The sequence below is a fragment of the Periophthalmus magnuspinnatus genome, chromosome 21, assembly GCF_009829125.3.
Source record: "Periophthalmus magnuspinnatus isolate fPerMag1 chromosome 21, fPerMag1.2.pri, whole genome shotgun sequence".
Classification (NCBI taxonomy): Eukaryota; Metazoa; Chordata; class Actinopteri; order Gobiiformes; family Gobiidae; genus Periophthalmus; species Periophthalmus magnuspinnatus.
Genome location: NC_047146.1, coordinates 14,886,733 through 14,904,350, shown reverse-complemented (window position 1 = coordinate 14,904,350; position 17,618 = coordinate 14,886,733).

Below are 17,618 nucleotides of genomic sequence, written 5' to 3'. Positions count from 1 at the left end.
GTTAAAATGAGGAAGACTCCCAGAAGCCTCATATCCTGCTCGTAAAAGAAATTATTCCAAAACACGAAATGGTCCTGCCTGACTACCGACAGCCCACGTCCAAATACAACAGGATTCCACCTAGCAACAGGGTCAGATAAGTGTGTTGAGTTCGCCCAGACGCCCAGGCCAAAATAGAAGCCTGAGCGTCTGGGCAAATACAGCACACACAGGGGGAGGGTTGTATTGTGGCTGGAGTGAGGTGAAGAGGAGCTAGTGCACAGGTCACAATGCATATGGCAAAACAGGGACATTAAATATTAGCAAGTCACTTTAAAGGTTCACAATGTAACTTTTCTCCAGCTTTCTGACACTAAATGGTTCTATTTTGGTGGAGACAAGCAGGTGATGCCAAGTTTAATGGTATACTGTGGAACTTTCAAGGTGAAGTCATAACGTCTCCATAGACAAAAGTAGGTAGCAGACCCTCCACAGGAGAAGTTGCACAGTGTACCACAGGAGAGAAAAAAAAGAATATATAAATTGTAGGTTATATAATCAAAAAAATTAAAACCAGAGCACCGAATGGAAACCAACAGAGCTTAGGAGAACATGCACACTGCACACAAATAGGCCGTGTCCAAGAGCTCCTTAAGGAGACACCGCCAAACCACTGTGCTACTTTGTGACACGTGGTAAGAACAATAAAGATGATTATGTACTGACAGAGACCAGAGTCACTCTACATATTTGTTAGTGCGTGTGAATACATATATGTATATATGTGTGCGTGTGTGCGTGTAAAAAAGGCTATAGTAAAATGAGCATAAAAATCATTTTGAAGCCCCTCCAGATAGGGCAGCCTCAGAGGCTGTAGGTGGAGAGAACCTGTTGGATGGAGGTGCACCACACTCTCTGACTGCTCCTCTGGGCTGTGTGTGGAATAGACACTTCATTTCATCTGTTACTGAGCCATGCGGCCGTTTTTTTTCACTTTCAAAAATGCTGCAAAAGCACAACAACACTCTATGTGAAGTTAATAGACACTTCCATATACTTCCAAGTGTATTCAATATCTGAGCTGAACCCACTCATTGGTACTACAACGAAAAAAATTCCTCCTGTCCAGAAAGGATTTTTCTCATAGAGTGCAATGTAATCAACATGTTTGTGTTCGGCTGACAGGCCACCTACAGCTGAAACTGAAATGAAATTAAACTGAAATCAAATTAAACATAAAATACAAGGTTTAAAGTGTGTACTGTAAACTGAATCCCAACTTTAAAGAAAAATGTAATTAGTATTTCAATACTTGACACTTCTTATTGGGCAGGGAATGGCATATCTGCATAAGGATGTGGAAGAAAAGGATAAATTGTGTTATTGATTCTTTTTCAAATGGAACATACTGTGGTGCAGTTTGAGGAGGAACCTTTTACCTGGATTTAAAGCTTGTGTTTATATTTACAGGAATGTAACACTGTGGATGAGCTGTGTCTGCTAAAAACCTGGAACTCAGTTCTGCATCAGACACAAAGATAAATTTAATCACATGCAGGTTTGGTATGGGATAAAACTGGAGATGAATAAAAATTGTATTTAAAATTTAATTGAAAGTGAGTGTGAAACTGTCAAAATAATTTTTGTCACAGTTTTGAATTACAGTTTTAAAAACTATGTTCTGCATGTGTGCACAGCCTCTGCCCTGGAGGAGCAGTGACTTTAAGGATGAGTTAAACTGTGTTTATTGCAGAGAAAAGAGCACTTGGTGTGTCTTGAGGGGACTTTAAAAAGACAGTACTTTTGAATATTGTCATTCGACTACACTACTACAATACATAAAATCCCAGTAAAGTGTAAGGAGGAGGTAAGTGCAGGAGCAGAGAGATCAGAGGATTTTATTCTAAAGGATCTGCTAAAGATTTTGATGAAGATCTTTGATTGTTAATAACTCTTTTTTCCACAGTGTATATTCCCTGTGGGAATCATATGCTCCACCAAAGACAGAGGCAGTCCAGCAGCACCTGCGTGACCCATCACAGATACATGTTTAAAAGAGAAACAATAATAATAATTTGGGAGGGTTCTTCCTCCTGGCCTGGTGACAGTACAGGCACCATTTACAAATCCTCCTAGAAAATAGCCATTGGAATTTCAGTTGGCTTCAGCCTTTTATTTGTACAAAATTTCACACTTGAACTTACAAAAATGAATGACAAAAATGTTACCAAAGCTGCTATACTAAAGCTAATGTTTGTTTAAATTAAAAAAAAAGACAATTTACAGTTTTTTGTGGTCATTGGTGTATAGTTGATATTTTAAGGTAACATCACTTAAACAAGGGAGTTTTTGACGGTTGCGTAAAACATACAACAGTGAGTAGCTGGCCCTACTTAAACAATTAAGTTTTCATTAAATTTTCAGTAACTCAAACTGTTTGAGGCAATCGACTGCCTCAAATGGTTGAGTACGCTGAACTAATCCAGGTTTGCAGTGTGGGGTAATGCCATGTCTGCAACACCCGTTACAACTTAAATGTGACTCAACTTGGTTGTGCTTAAAATACACATAATTTGCCAGGAAACGACTTGGAAAAAGTCTTATTTTGTTCATAATCCTAACTCACGACAGCCACGCCCCCGACTATGACACGCTGCTGTCTGCATCAATAGCAAATGTTACTCCTCCAGACAAAGTGGAGCGATGAAGGCAGGAAAACTGAGAACCTGAAAACACTTATGGTTCTGCTGCTGCGTGTGAGATCGGATTTGGAGGGTTGTTCCTGTTGAAACGGTGGAAAGGATGAGAGTGTGTAGAAACACCATAAATATGTGGAAGAAAGGAGTCTTTATTGAATTAGCGCATTAGCTTCTTCAAAGTCCTTTATTCTGTCCATTTTATATCCAGCTGTTTTACATGACATATCTCTCATAAATCCTCTTCCGCTCTGGCAGGTGTAAGAGGAGAGTTCTGTCTTCACCTGTCTGACCTCATGGCTCTACCTGGCCTGGTTTGGTCTACACCTGGACTTACACACTCAGCACTATCCGCAGTCTGTCATCTCCAGTTACATCAATAAGGCTTTGAACTCCACTCAATGTGAAATCCCTAAACCATTCACAAGACAAGTATTGACCCAGATCAACTCCATGTCACAGCTGTTCTCCAGTAATAAAAAGACGTCAAGATTTTTGGAAGGGAGCTTTTCTTGTAATGTAATCCACTGGAGTGAAATCAAAGTGCTGTAAACATGCCTATTGTCTGATCCTAATATTAAGTGTGTCTGATGGATTAAATTTTTAAATCATGATGATAAATTATGAATCAAGACATTGTTTTGGAAAAGTGAACAGAGATTCTCGAGATTTATACAAGGTTTTGGCCGGACTCTCAAAGACGCTTTAAAGGCTGTGTACTCGATTTTCAACTGTGAGTAAAGTTGTAGATTGAACTGTTAGCCTCAGCCACTTAGCTCCTTCTCTCACTCTGATGTTGAACCATGACAGACAAACAACTGTCTGGCATCATTACAGACAGTTTACACATGTTTCTAGCAATAAGACCCTTAAAGCAGGAGTAACTCAGCTCTCTTCCCTTAGGGCAGTGTAATGTTAGCTCCTCAGACCAGCACCTTTCGATTTAAAATGACTTTTGGATAGCAGCTGAAATGCCTCCATTTTAAAACAGTGTCCAGGAGCCTCATTTAAAAGAGTGCATCAAAATCTACTTGAAAGAGTTCCTACAGACAAAACACAAATTTCACACACGGGAAAAAAATATTGGGATTTATAAAACCCTCCGTATTTACTCCCTCCTCACTTTCCTCTCAAAGTTTATGGTCTGCAGCATCATGTGCATCTGCGCACATGACCCCACATTACATCACGCCCCTTTAACGCCTCGATTTCACCATAAAAGGACAAAGCAAAGTGAGTGTGAATGAGATTTACCTAAACATGAACCAATAATGAGCTGACAATAAGCATGTTTGATTGACACACGGGGCAAAAAGGGCGGGGCTCAGTGGAAGATGCTGCCGCAGACACCTCGTGGAACTTTAGTGACTGCTTTGACTCAAAATTTCATACACTGGCTTATCCTCTCATTTAAACGTTAAGAGATAATGCTTTGTTGAAACAACTGATGTTTTGAAGTGTGAAACACGCAGAAGAGGCTGTTTAATTGCCATGCTCCATCATGCACATGGGGCTTTGAAGACTGGACAAATTCAACATGTAGTAACTTTTTGGCTGAGGTGCACATACACTTCACACAACGCACCACAAGCATCTGACTGATTTTCATGTGCATCAGGGAGCTGTGCAGCACATCCTCATAGATTTGACGGTGGACCATAAAGCAGCCTTTTGTACATGCAGCATGATGGATGTGTCAGCACCGAGGTCCACAAGTGCATGTGTGGAGGGAAATACATAAATGCTTTTAGTTTTGGCTACGCTGTAGCCACACGCACACAGACGTCTGCGAGTGTGAAAGAGGAGAGGCAAACACGGAGCAACAGTGTGTTTGTACACGTGTGTGTGTGTGTCTGAGGGGGGGGGGGGGGCAGTAAACCGTGGTGCCGTATGGGACTTTGATCATCTTTTGGCCACATGCTTCCTCTGTGGATCAGCTGTAGAAGAGGGTCAGATGTGTGTCCAGCGATAATTTCATAAAAGGACCTAGTGACGCTGTAGGGATCATCCAATATCAACAGCTGTCAGTGCCAATGCGCTCCAGTGCACGTGGATGAGTGTGCGCTCACAGCTTTATTCCCCTCTAATGAATGCACAACTTTGTAAAATACAAATAAATTGTGTATGTTTCACATATGCTTTTGACTAAATGATCACAGTTCAGTTAGATTCTCAGTTTAAAGTTTAAAACTTCCACCAAACATGACTTTCTCAAACTCTCCTCTTATGGCTCGTTTCTGCTTTCCTCGCCTCTGAGTTGTCTCTGAAAAGCGTGTGGAGGTGCGAAATATTTCACGTTAATGTTTTTATAAATACAAACTTTGATGTGGCAAGCTGTGGTTGCAGATTTATAACCTTGTTCTAAATCAAAAATCAGGTGCAGTATACTGAAGTTGCATTTTTATTCACTTACAATGGTAATTTACAAGTCACTGTTGGCTCAACATTTGCGCAATATTTATGGAACATTGTGAGAAAGAGTTTGCACTTAAAGTGGATTTCACTTTGGTCTACTATTATTCATGACCATCTGCATCAAAAGTGCTCTTTTTAAGTTATCATACAGGACAACTGGAGATATAATTACATAATTTATTATATATGTCTCTTGTTTTTGGTCAAACATCATGATTCTCTTTGTCCTGACACGCTTTAAGCAATAAGTTTCACTGACAAGAGGCAGCGTAAAAACTCAACAGCAAATAATTCAATAAGGCCTTGGCCACTGTCCCACTTCAGTAATAGACTGACGACTGATCAGCCTTTGTATATAAAAGTGCAAAACTGTGCAATAATCCCACAAAAATGATAGAAACACCAAACCTGGACAAAACTGGTTGCAGCTCAAGAAAAAAAGCCAGCAACACAAATTAGTTGCATGTTTCGTAAAATATTTTTTTTCTATTGACATTTACAGAATTCTTTGAAGATGAAGTTATGAACAATAAACTGTTGTACAACCTTTAAAAATACTTTATTTTATAACTTGAATCCTTCTTCTTTGTTGGCTCCTATGTCAAATTTTCACTGCGAGGTCAAGAAGTCACCTCCCCTGTTACTTCTGAAAACACCCTCTCTATTGGAAACAGTCACTGCGATTACCGACCTTTGGACTTCCTTAATACATCTCCTTTTTGTAGATTTTCATAAACAACGCTCCAATCACGACTCAAAGCTTACACTATTTTCCACTTGGCTTTGAAGCTAGTTGCAAACAATATCATTTTTGTACATTCCTAATACCATCACTTCTAGCTTGTGACTTCACATAAAAGGCATTTGTGTACACAGGTTCCGCTTTTTCTTTTTTTCTTTTTACAACGGAATAAAAAGTGCTTTGGCCTTCATGTTTTTTTACAGCTGAGGAGGCTGATCCCGAGCGCCAGTGTTTCAAAGCTTCTTGAGCCCTGCACAATCCACGGGCTCTTACCCCCCTCCCCTCGGCGAGCTCACAATAGGCCCCCATTCAGCCGATCTTCCTTTAAGCACCAATAAAATCTTTTACATTTCCTTAGCAGGCTGTTAAAAAACGGGACGACTACTGTGTGCTCCCTGCAGCGCACAATCGACTCCATGTTGACTTTTATATTGTTGTTTCCCACATTTGGTTAAAGGTAGGGTGTGTAGCTTGCACTCTTGCTGGTTTGAAAAAAAGAAACAGTTGAACTAAAGTCACAACTGAAGCTGCATGTTAAGAACAAACGGCCTAAGTTTTGCTCAGTCTCGTTTGAACGCTTAGAACGGACAGTCCCTCACTGAGCGGCAGAGGCTGCACTAGCGCTCATTAATCACTGGCTGCAGGTAGTTAGCGTTTCCTACTGTTTCTTTCTGACTAGTTTAAAGAGCGTTATTACACTTCCATGGGGTATTAACTGCTAACACATTACATATTTCGATCACCATGTTACCTTTTATTGTTGTGAAAATGCTATACTCACCGAAAACAGCGTAATAACATGTTTAATACGTTTAATATGTCCCCCCTCCCTTTGTCATTCCCCCTTCAGAGTACTACCACATTACAATCTGACATTGCATCAGGTTTGTGAAGTTGTAGTCGATTGTTTTGTATCATGCTTTTGTATATTTATGGATAATTGGATAAAAGTGTGGGATTACGGGTGGCGTAGGCTGATGTGGTGAGCTTGAATTGTACTGCTAACCATAAGGAGGGTTCAAATACTGCCTGGTAGAGATCGCTAGATTACTCAAAAACATGTAGATGACTAATATATAATCCATCTTTAAGTCATACGGTTTTGTAATTAAGAATAAATCATTACAACTGCAGTATCTTATCTGTTTATCTCACATCTGGGGACACAAAAGGTCAAGTTTGTGAAATTTGAAAAAAAAAATAAAAAAATCTACATACTCATGACCTTTTCGGCGAGTATTGGGAGTCAAATTATGAAATACGAGAAAGTCCAGTACAAGTATTTCTTCTTTCTAATTGTCTACTACGTATATGCATCTAACCACACAAAAGATCAAAATATTGTCCAATGTGACGTAATATTAACCTATTATTAGATATGACACAAAATTCTGAAAGCACATTATGTTGACTGATCCTACATGACTGCGGTTTACGAACTGAGTCCTTTGTGGTTCAGTCCATTCAACCTGCGTAGTGCCATTGTGTCCATCGGCAAGACACGTCAGGATGCCAGCTTCTACACATGCAATCGTAACATGCAACGTGCACATTGAGTTTCTGGGTTCAGGGACCGACTGCCCTTTCCCTTATGAAAACTATGATAAGAAATATAGAATTGAAGTTGTATTTTGCTTCATTCACACTTGTCTCAGGTCTGTTTCATTAAAGATTCAGTCTGGAACTTTCTGGAGGTGACACATTACCCGCACGATTCCAAGAAAATTCAAAGTTAAAGTTTTATTCCATACTGTAGAAGATGATAGTCAAAGGAGCAACATTTCCGTGTAAACAAGAAGGAATCAGCTCTCCTCCAGGACAAATAAAAGTCTGTTTTGAGGAGATGCAAGCCTCCTCTAAGGACACATGTTTTTCGATGCAACAAACAACCAAAATGAAGAAGAAAAATCTGTTGTTGTCGTTCTTTTGGGTAAAAAGTTAAATACTGGGGCTTTCAGTCTGTTACAGCGTTGTTTTCTCTGAGTGCCAGATGAACCGGAAAGCTCCAGATCAGATTTTTCAGTCCTTGTCTCATCAGTTAAGCATTCATATTTTAATTTATCTAGTTAAACCGTGAATAAACTCAGATACTTCCACAGCTCCAGTCCTATAAGCTCTTTCTGTCTGGTGCCTTGATTCTCCACCACCATGTGACGGGCTGCACAAGAAAGACCTCATGACAGTAAAAGTTTGCCAGCTCTGCCATGCGAACAACCACACCACGGGAGCCCTCCTTTGTCTCCAAATTTCACTTACCTCCGAAAAAATAACTACTTTAGAACTCTTTACTACCACTGCAATTTTCCCAGGAACCTGAGCGAAAACTTCTGGACTGCCGACTAAGAGGACAAGTCGGAAAATCCCGTCAAAGCTACTTATTGTTAAAGAAGTTTATTTTTGTTGGCATTCAGTACTTTGTCATGCACGGGTGAAAGGCAAGAATTGGTTCAGGAAGATATTAAGAAGTAAGTACTAATTGGCAGTAGAGTCTCGGATTGCACACTTTAGTACTTTCACAGCGTACAAAAAGGGCCAATAGTTTTATAGGTGTAACATAAACTCCAATGTAAATGTGCATTTGGTTAAAGAATGAAATTACCCAATAAAAATGCTCTATTCAAATAAGGTTGTTTGTATGCACTGTCTTGTCACGATACTAAAATTTCAAACTAAATTTCGATGCTAGGGAATAGGGAATAGATACTCAATGCTGAGTCCAATACCAAGATGATAAGTATTTATTTTGACAATATAATGTAATTTTCAACATTAAATCATAGTACTTTCTTTTATATTACCATGCAACTTTACATCTGTGTAAGTCAGGGATGTCCAAACTTTTCTCTTTAAGGGCCACATTAAAAAACAGACAAAACCGAGGGCCGACTGAGGACCACAGACTGGTCACCAATACAGTGAAAATCTGTGTTATTATTATAAGTTAGACTGAATCAGTAGACCTTTATGCATGTTTACATCCTCAGTGGAACATGTTAAATATTTGAGATGGGCAGTAAGTACATTTTCAGAAACGCACAGTAAAAAGTACTGTTTAAGGTAACATGGGTCAATTCACCTGGAACCTTGAGGGCCAAAAAAATGTGGTCTGAGGGCCGCATTTGGACCCCGGGCCACAGTTTGGGCATGCCTGGTGTTGGTTCCATAGTGGTCCATGGCCGTGTACTGGTCTATGTGTCTTATACTTGATCTGATACAGCTCAAGATCATTCTAAAGTTATTCAGGAAAGGTTTTTTTTTCATTCATGATACCTGCTCAAATTAAATATCTAGTTTCAGTACTAGTTGAAGTATTGAATAGTATCTGCTTTTCGACAGACGTAATTTACTGTATGTGTTTTCCCACTTACTGATTAGGGGGCATTGCCGCGTAGCTTGCTTTTACTTTACCTACAAATTTGCAGGATATGGCACTAAAGGTATCCATCTTGATCCTGCGCTGAGATATACATATTTAATGCCGTACTGTGCAGCTTTCTTGCCAAAACAATACCAGGTTCAAAGGAAAAATGGCATGCAAAAAACAAACTATAAGTAACTGGCTGGCTGAAATGAATTACATGCCATGATAGTTTAAGCAAACACTGGGTGTGTGCTACTTAAAACAGGGTAAACAGCCGATTGATTAAAGCTACAGCCGTATTCAAGCTCTATTCAAGTCTAATGGAGCATGATTTAATTTTTGTTGCCAAGGTGTAGCTTTTACTGTTTCATAGAGAACACATTGATTTGATATGTAATGCCCTCAGCTGTGAAGTAAAAATGACAGATTAGCTTCTATTGTCAACGCGACGCTACCGTATAAAGACCATAAAAGCAATTTAAGCTCTAGAATATAAAGAACAAACTACCATCTTTTTCTCCCAATGCGATTCTGCCAAGACGCTTTAGCTAATCTGTCCCAAAGTCATAACCTTAACAAAATGCTCTGTTCCTAAACCCAGCTCATCCTCGCCCTAAACTTAAAAGGCCTGTACCTGATTTGAAACCGTGAGTCAGTAATAGGTTTTAGTTTGAACATTTCGCCAGCCCACTTATTCTTTTCTGTAATTGTGATATTACACCATGACACGGAAACAACCGTCTGGGATAGTTTCACGTAGCTGTTTCCCATGATTCCTAGTTAGACCATGTCAGTCACTTGTGTATAATTACCTGAGAAAATGCTATCTTAATTAGCTTTTAACTTACAAGGCATGATGTAAACAGCATTCAACTTGACAAAATTGGGCACAGGTCCTATTTTACTGCAAAGTGGATTCTTGTGAGCTTTAAGCCACGTTAGAATGTTGTTACCTCATCAAAAACATATATTAAGTTGTGTTTTGATCCATTCACACATGTTTGAGTAACACTTTATTATTATTATTATGATTATACATCTCCAAATGCTCTGTTCCACCTTGTGATGTCATGAAGTGGTTGTTTTCAAGTTAACAGCTGCCATTTACCTTTAATTTAGTAGAGATTGTAAATTCCAGGGCTGAAATTATCCAAATGGTTCTAGCAAAAGGTGTATGGAGTTTAAAAACACACTGGAGCACTTCCTGTATTACCACATGACATCATAAGACGAGTAAGTATGAGTTGTTGGGGTTTTTTTTACATTTGAAAGAAGAACTCAAATATGCAGAATTTCCATGTGAAACGTGTGAATGAAACAAAACACAACTCCACGTGTGTTTTGATGAGGAAAAATATTATAACATAGATCAGAAAATAGTACTATATAATCAAAAACTAAACATTTACTCGCATAGTCGCTAATGCAAAGTGGCTGTCGTGTAGGTTGGGAAAAAAAACTGAGCAATGAAGTAGACCATGACTATAAGCTCAACCCATATTGTAACATGTCCCCTTTAATAATAGTAAATAGAACAGGAGGCTACACAGCGTACTTTTAAGTGCACGTTTATTAGCATGCACTGGTCCGACCACGGCGCACTGGACCCCATGCTAACATACAGTACACGGGACTTTCTGTACCTGCTAATTTCCTGCAGTGAGCGAATATGTTTTTGCAGAATGACACATTAAGCCCACACTAGCACTGAGAACCTTTTTACATCGTTTTTATGGTGCTTTTTCCATCCGTTCACCTGTGAGTTTTGGATGCATTCGCTAGCAGTCTTTTCCAGAAGGATCATGTCACCCAAGCAGCCCACCATCGCGAGACCAATCAAACCCATGTACGCGCATTCCCCTAGCATTACACCGGTAATTTAGGCATATTTTATGACTTTCCAGCAACTGTGGCTCCAGGTACCAAAGCTAGTGAGTGGTGTTTTGGCATCTGTGGATGTGACGAATTTACTGATTTGGCAAACGGGATTTCCTGGATTTTTTTTTTCTCATCTGGCAGAGACTGTGAAGCTGCAGCTCCCAAGTTTGGCTAAACCTCTTGCTTTGTGTCAAGAGGATTAGGGAAGAATGCAATGGTGCGTATTTTCCTAATAGGTTTGTTTACTAGAAAGTAGATGTCAAACGGTGGTCCAATATAACTTTAGCATTTGAACTTCGTGCACATTTTTGGCTATTAAAACTGCTGTGACTAACTTTTACTGTCTTAAAAACCGAACTAGTTTATTTTAACAGCTTGCAAGTTATTCCTTACTTAGATTATGCATCCTGAACAGCCTAATTATTAACCGCAAAGACTTTGAATGTACTTTACACAACTTTTAGAGATCAGAGAAGAGTTTTGCTAATTATTCCAGTTTTTATTCTGTACTTTTAGTGACTGGAGGTATATCTACAGTTGCTTGGACAGGCATTTGAAAAAGTATGAAAAGGTAGTGCAAAAAATATCTAAGGTCTAAGGAAAACAGACACACGTAACACTGTAATATGAGTTGAGGGAAGCTTGATTTTGTTTTAAACGGTAGATGACCAATGAGCTTGTCTTTTTTTCTGTGTCGTCAAAATCGACAGGCTAAATATGAGTAAAGAAGCGTGTTTTTGTATGATTTCCAGTGCAATAAACAGTCTGTTTTGTGGCTTATAAGTGGCATACCCTTACCGTAGAAATATTTTGGATACTGTATTTTGGTTTGGAGGTTTAGATATTTTATTTCATTATTAAACGTCTGTGTGTTTTGGGGGTGGGGGGGCTGTTCCATCACTATCCCCATATAACACATAAAAATCACCTCCTATACAGTTTTATGTGTAATCTGTTGCATTATAAGTCAGCACATGCTCTACAAAGCCCTGTTTAATTTGACTGTGGCTGATGAGAGCAGAGATTACACATTAATAAGGCTGAAATGTTCCTCTGTTACGACCCGAGTGTGTGCCAGGGCCTGTCATCAAACAAACTAGGATCAACTTTTACAGATCCATTACACGTTTATCCTTGACTTTAAGTGTTACATGTCATGCAAGTTCTGACAATAATTTGCTCAAAGTTAAGGTTGTAACTGATATGGCACAAAATACACTACCGAGCAAAAAAAAAAAAAAAAAAAGAAATATAGTATTAATTTGTTTGAATTTAGAAATTTCAGTTGGTAAGCTTATGCATGTATTTTTATTTTTATTTATTTTATCTGAGGGGTAGTTGCATGTTGTGTTTGTGATGCTGGTTTATATATTTTGTGTTCCAAAAAATACCGTAAATGAGTAGTTTTAGATTTAATTCGGGTTAGAGTATGTATGTAGGGTCTATATGTAACCTCTTTCAATCTGTTAGAATTTGATATAATTTATTAAACCTTTTCAAGAAATTATTTTCTTATAATAGCTTATTTACAGTAACTGCAAAAATGACATTCATTCACACATACAACAAAAGTCTTTCTGAAACTCTTGCATTTGCACATGTCATAGATTCAGTTATCTGTTTGTGGAGTAAAATAATAGTATGTACGTAATAAGATAAAACAAATCTTACACAAATCTGTTTTTTTTGTTTTAAATAATAAAAAAATCAAAATACAATGAAATTAAAGAAATCAACAAATAAACAAGAATACAAGCCACACATAAAACTGATTGAAACTACTCAAAACTAGCATTTTTAATTCCAGTAATGCTAACTGTATAAATTTTTATTTTTTTTTCTGTGTGCCCTCTCCCACACTGTCTCAGTCCTTGTTATCTTGGCCTACGTCATCAGAGGTATAATACTCCCTACAACAAAAGCATAGCCAGACTGTACTAGACTGTAACAAACAATACTATCACAATACCTTGAGGTTCATGTGTCTGGGTCCCAGGTCCCGGACTGATGGGAAATGACCTTCTCCTGGGTCAAAACTCGAGCTTCATGTCACTTCATTTAACTCTTGTTGTGACGTATTTCTTATGCATTTACTCTGATACTCACACTTTTGAGTGCTCTTCACACTGGATATCTCAGGCTGGGAAAAAGATATTGAAAAATAAATTAAAAATCCCATCCATATATTTAGATTGAAAATAGGCGCAGTAATGGGACTATAATGCTCTCTCATACACATGATGTACAGTTTTATTCACTTCACATTATTTCTTATTTGCCTAAAAGCCCAACCTCTCCTCCTGACTAGACCTGTCATGATAAGGTCTACTTATTTTTGGTTATTTTTTGGCTGTTATAAGATTTAAGCCGTAAAATATTGAATAAATCCCTTCTATGACTCATTACAGATGCAAACTAAGTACTAAAGTATATCCACGTACTGCAGCTCATGTTTTTTTTTAACAATATTTTAGATTTAGAAAAGTTTTTGAGGTTTAAATCTGCTTTTGGGTCACTGTGTCAGTGTCATCAATTAGTTTTCAATTTTAAAATTTATGTTCGTATTAACCCACTCTACATGATTCTAGTATTTTTTTATTTTGCTATTGTGTCCTTAAATCCAGATATGAATATAAATAACAGACAAATCATGTGGCTTCTTTCCCCGAGGTCACTCACGCTCGCATTAGTAACAGGTTTGATTGACAGTGTTGCTACGTGCCCACTCCGTGCTAAATCAGTGGTGCTCCAAATTGGCCCCTATAACCGCTAGCCTCGATCAGCTTCATTTGACTGAAGACGAGCACTATGGTTACCGTCACACTTCCCTAGTCCACTTCTTCATACAGTCTATGACCCTCCCCTTCCGTCTCTGCTCACAGGATCAGCTATTCTCTGGCTCCTCTCCTTGCAGCTTGCGCTTCTTTCTTAATAAAAACATTCTGGGAAGCAAACAACCCGTTTCTGACTGTTTGTGAGTGAAACTAAAGATCTAATGAATGGAACGAACATCACGATGTTTCCGCAGAGCTTTATATAATGAATCAATGGTCTATAAACTTTAAAGGTACATTTCTCCACAATTATAAAACCTATCAACATAAAATAAAAACAACAGGGATGCTGAAAATCCCCTAGTACACGCTCACACAGCCAGTAAGAGGGGGGATATGATTCAAAGCACCAAAATTCAGGAGCCATCATCTGTTTTGGCTCCCATGTTTTAAAAGACTACATCTATTTGTTTCAACTATAACCTAGCCTTATTATTCTGCCGGACACTTCTGTAACTTTTCAAACCACAACATCCAACTGTCAACTGCTGCTTAAATCTTGCAGAACTTGGTGCCAAATAATTAGGCTGCCATTTCCTACTGTGTGACCCTCGTGAAAAAGTGTGCAGATCAGCTGACAGTAACGATATGGATCTCACCAGGCTTGCACCCTGACACAATCTCACTCCAATTTTTGGTGCAAAGTTGGCAGCTCTGTATTTGAGAGGTGAGTGCAGCCTACCATTAGCCTAGCAGGGGAGAGAATACGACTTCCTCTTTGCACATGTCCGAGCTTGACAGCCAATTGGAGCCGTAAAAGGCCCCGAAGGTTCCCAGAGGCTGCGGTTCGCACCAGGCCGACTGCTGTAAACTCTAATGATGTGTGAAGGCAGCCCGTCAAGGTCAAGGCCACGGCGCGCTGGAGGTGCAGGGGAGAGGGATAGACTGTCTTTGCAAATCTGAGGCTTTTAAGGGGCTATACTTGGATCTTTTTCATGTAGTAAAATAAATGTGTCTTGCCACAGTACAGGTATGTTATAAATACATCTCCTGTGGTCAAAATGAGAATTCTTAGTAGTGTTTGTTTCAAATTGTGCAGCCAGAAAGTAAGGCTGGTGTGGGACGTTGGCATGTTACTTGTTGGTAGCATTAGTGTGATAGCAAGCACTTGGGTAAACAGGTGATGTCAAGTCAGTTACAGGATGGAACAAACAGACAAAAAAACTAAAACAAAAAAAAACCCAAAAAAAAAAAGTTAATTCCGTACCTTTAAATGCCTATAACAAAAAAACAAGGCTTCAGTTAGTTTAGTCCAGTGATGAATCCTTTGGCTTTTATGGGATCCGAATCTTTTGAATCGGTTCATTTCAAAAAGCCATTCAAAAGACTGGTTTTATATTTATTTATATTTATTTATATGACAGAAGCCAATGTGATAAGTCATTTTAAACAACAAACTAATCACAGAGAGACATGACCATGGTGCAGATGTGTTTAAAATGGTTCAAACTGAGAGTGGGAGAGTGTTTACCCTTTGTGATGATGCATAATCAAAATAAAACATTGCACTGCAATAATAATTAAAAAAATATGTTTTTGTGCGAAAAGCTCTCACCCGTTTTACCTGTTTTGCTTCTGTGGTGTCGGTTCAGTGTCAATCAGTGTAAAAATGCAAACAAATTATAAAGAAAAAGATTTGTTTTTTTTTAAAAATGAGATCCAGTTTCCACTGTTCATGTTAAGGAACCGTTCAAAAGAGCCGACTTGTTCTCAACTGTCGAATCACTGGTTTAGTCATTTATTTTAAGTAACTGACCTCCACAGACCTGACCTCCACAGTAGGGGATTGGTTCTTGGCATAGGTTAAGTAATACAGCTTTAGCTCAATACACACAAGTTGATGCAATTGATTATGTCATTTTTATCTGTGACTTTAAGAGCCTTGAAAAGCCGCGTAAATCCGCTAAAACAGGGCGAAAATGACCACACACAAGTCCCGGAACAAATTCCTCACGTTTGTGCACGGATTGCTTTGACTGCTTGAGAACAAAATGTCTTTGAATAATGAGCCTGTGGATTACTCTACTAACACGGCTGTTAGCATTTATGATAGTACAACGTGTCACTGGGAGACAGTGTTCTTCCGAAAAATATCTAACTTTCCTGGTATTAGGCAGAAAATTCAGTTCAAGAAGATAAGATAAGATGGTACAGTCCAGGCCGTGTGATATAATCTCGCTCTCTCTCTCGCTCTGGCTGTATAATGAACAGTAGCAATGAAAACATTTTGAAATGTGAAGAACAAAAAGTCAATTTTAAATGCTATTAGGGATATAATAATATGTGTCATGAGAAGAACAAAAACAAATGTTTCCTTCATTATTGTTAGATTATAAAAAAGCATAACCTTCTAATCAATTACATAATTTCTTGTGTTTAAATATAGCACAGTTAAGCCAGTTTTCATACATATCTGTGAAAGTATGACAAGAATAAATTTTCACCAAAATACTTAGAATTTATAAGTTTATCAGTATGGGACCAGGACCCGGAAATATGAACCCTCAAGACACTGTGATAGTGCTGTCCATTCCAGTCTAGTCCAGTCTTCCTCTGCTACCATTGTAGGGAGTATTATATTCTACCTTTTATGACATAGGCCAAGATAACAAGGACTGAGCTGGCAGTGAGTGCGGAGTACAGCATAGCATCTCCAACATTAACAAATTGACTATTTCTGTTGTTCAAAGAACAAATGAAGTTTAAGTATATGCCCATCACTGCTGCTGGTCCTACAGTGAACACAGAAAACAAGACAAAGCTGCGCACTTACCCCCAAACTGGATTTAATGCAACAGTGTTTTGATCAGTAGATCAAAACGTTGTCACATTAAATGTTGTTGTCTCATTTCTTATGTTCGGTGCATAATTCTTTCTTTTCTTTGTAGTTACCTGTTTCTGTCAATGAAGCACAAACATTTACCTCTAAAGCAGTTCATTTCAGGAACTCTCTCCTCTATTTAAACTTACTCACGGTTATAATATTCCGATTTTATTCAAGGATAACAATGTAAAACCCTATGTTCTGCTCTCGTCACATCCACTCAGGGTACAGAGTTCCAGCTGTGTTCTCACTATGAGGAGACATGACCCCAGGGCAGCAGAAGCAGCCTGTTGGAGCAGAGCACAGGTGTTAGTGATAACATTTACAAGAGGCTGAGGCGGCACAGAGCAGTCCTCAAGTCCTCCGGTCCTCCATGTGAACCAGGCACAAGGCAATATCTGCTGCATTCAAATAAGACCCAGGCTATGTTTGTTAGCATGTTTGTTTTCAGCACAAATGAAAAGAAGAGACGTCGACTTGATCAAGATGATGTTCTTTTCCTGAAGCTGATTGTTTTACGGGAAGAGTTGAAAAGATTTTTAAAAAGACCAGAGCAGTGTGGATAATGTGGTCAGAAAGAGGTAGAACTGCCCAAGCTCTGATGCAATGGTGGCCTCACACAAAGACCATTATGAGTTTGCGTGTGGATTCTGCATGTTTAAAATATCTGGAGATGGGTCCCCAAGCGCTGCACTGTGGCACCCACTGCTCCTGACAGGTTGCCCCAGCGGCACTGAAGAATGGGTCAAATGCAGAGGACATATTTCTCTCCAAGAACAATAGGTAGCTCAACTTTTCAGTAATTTAGGTGGAAAAACATATGTGAATAAGAAATATTAAAGAAGACATTCTCTGGTATCACTCAACTCTCAAATGCAGGTAATGTGGG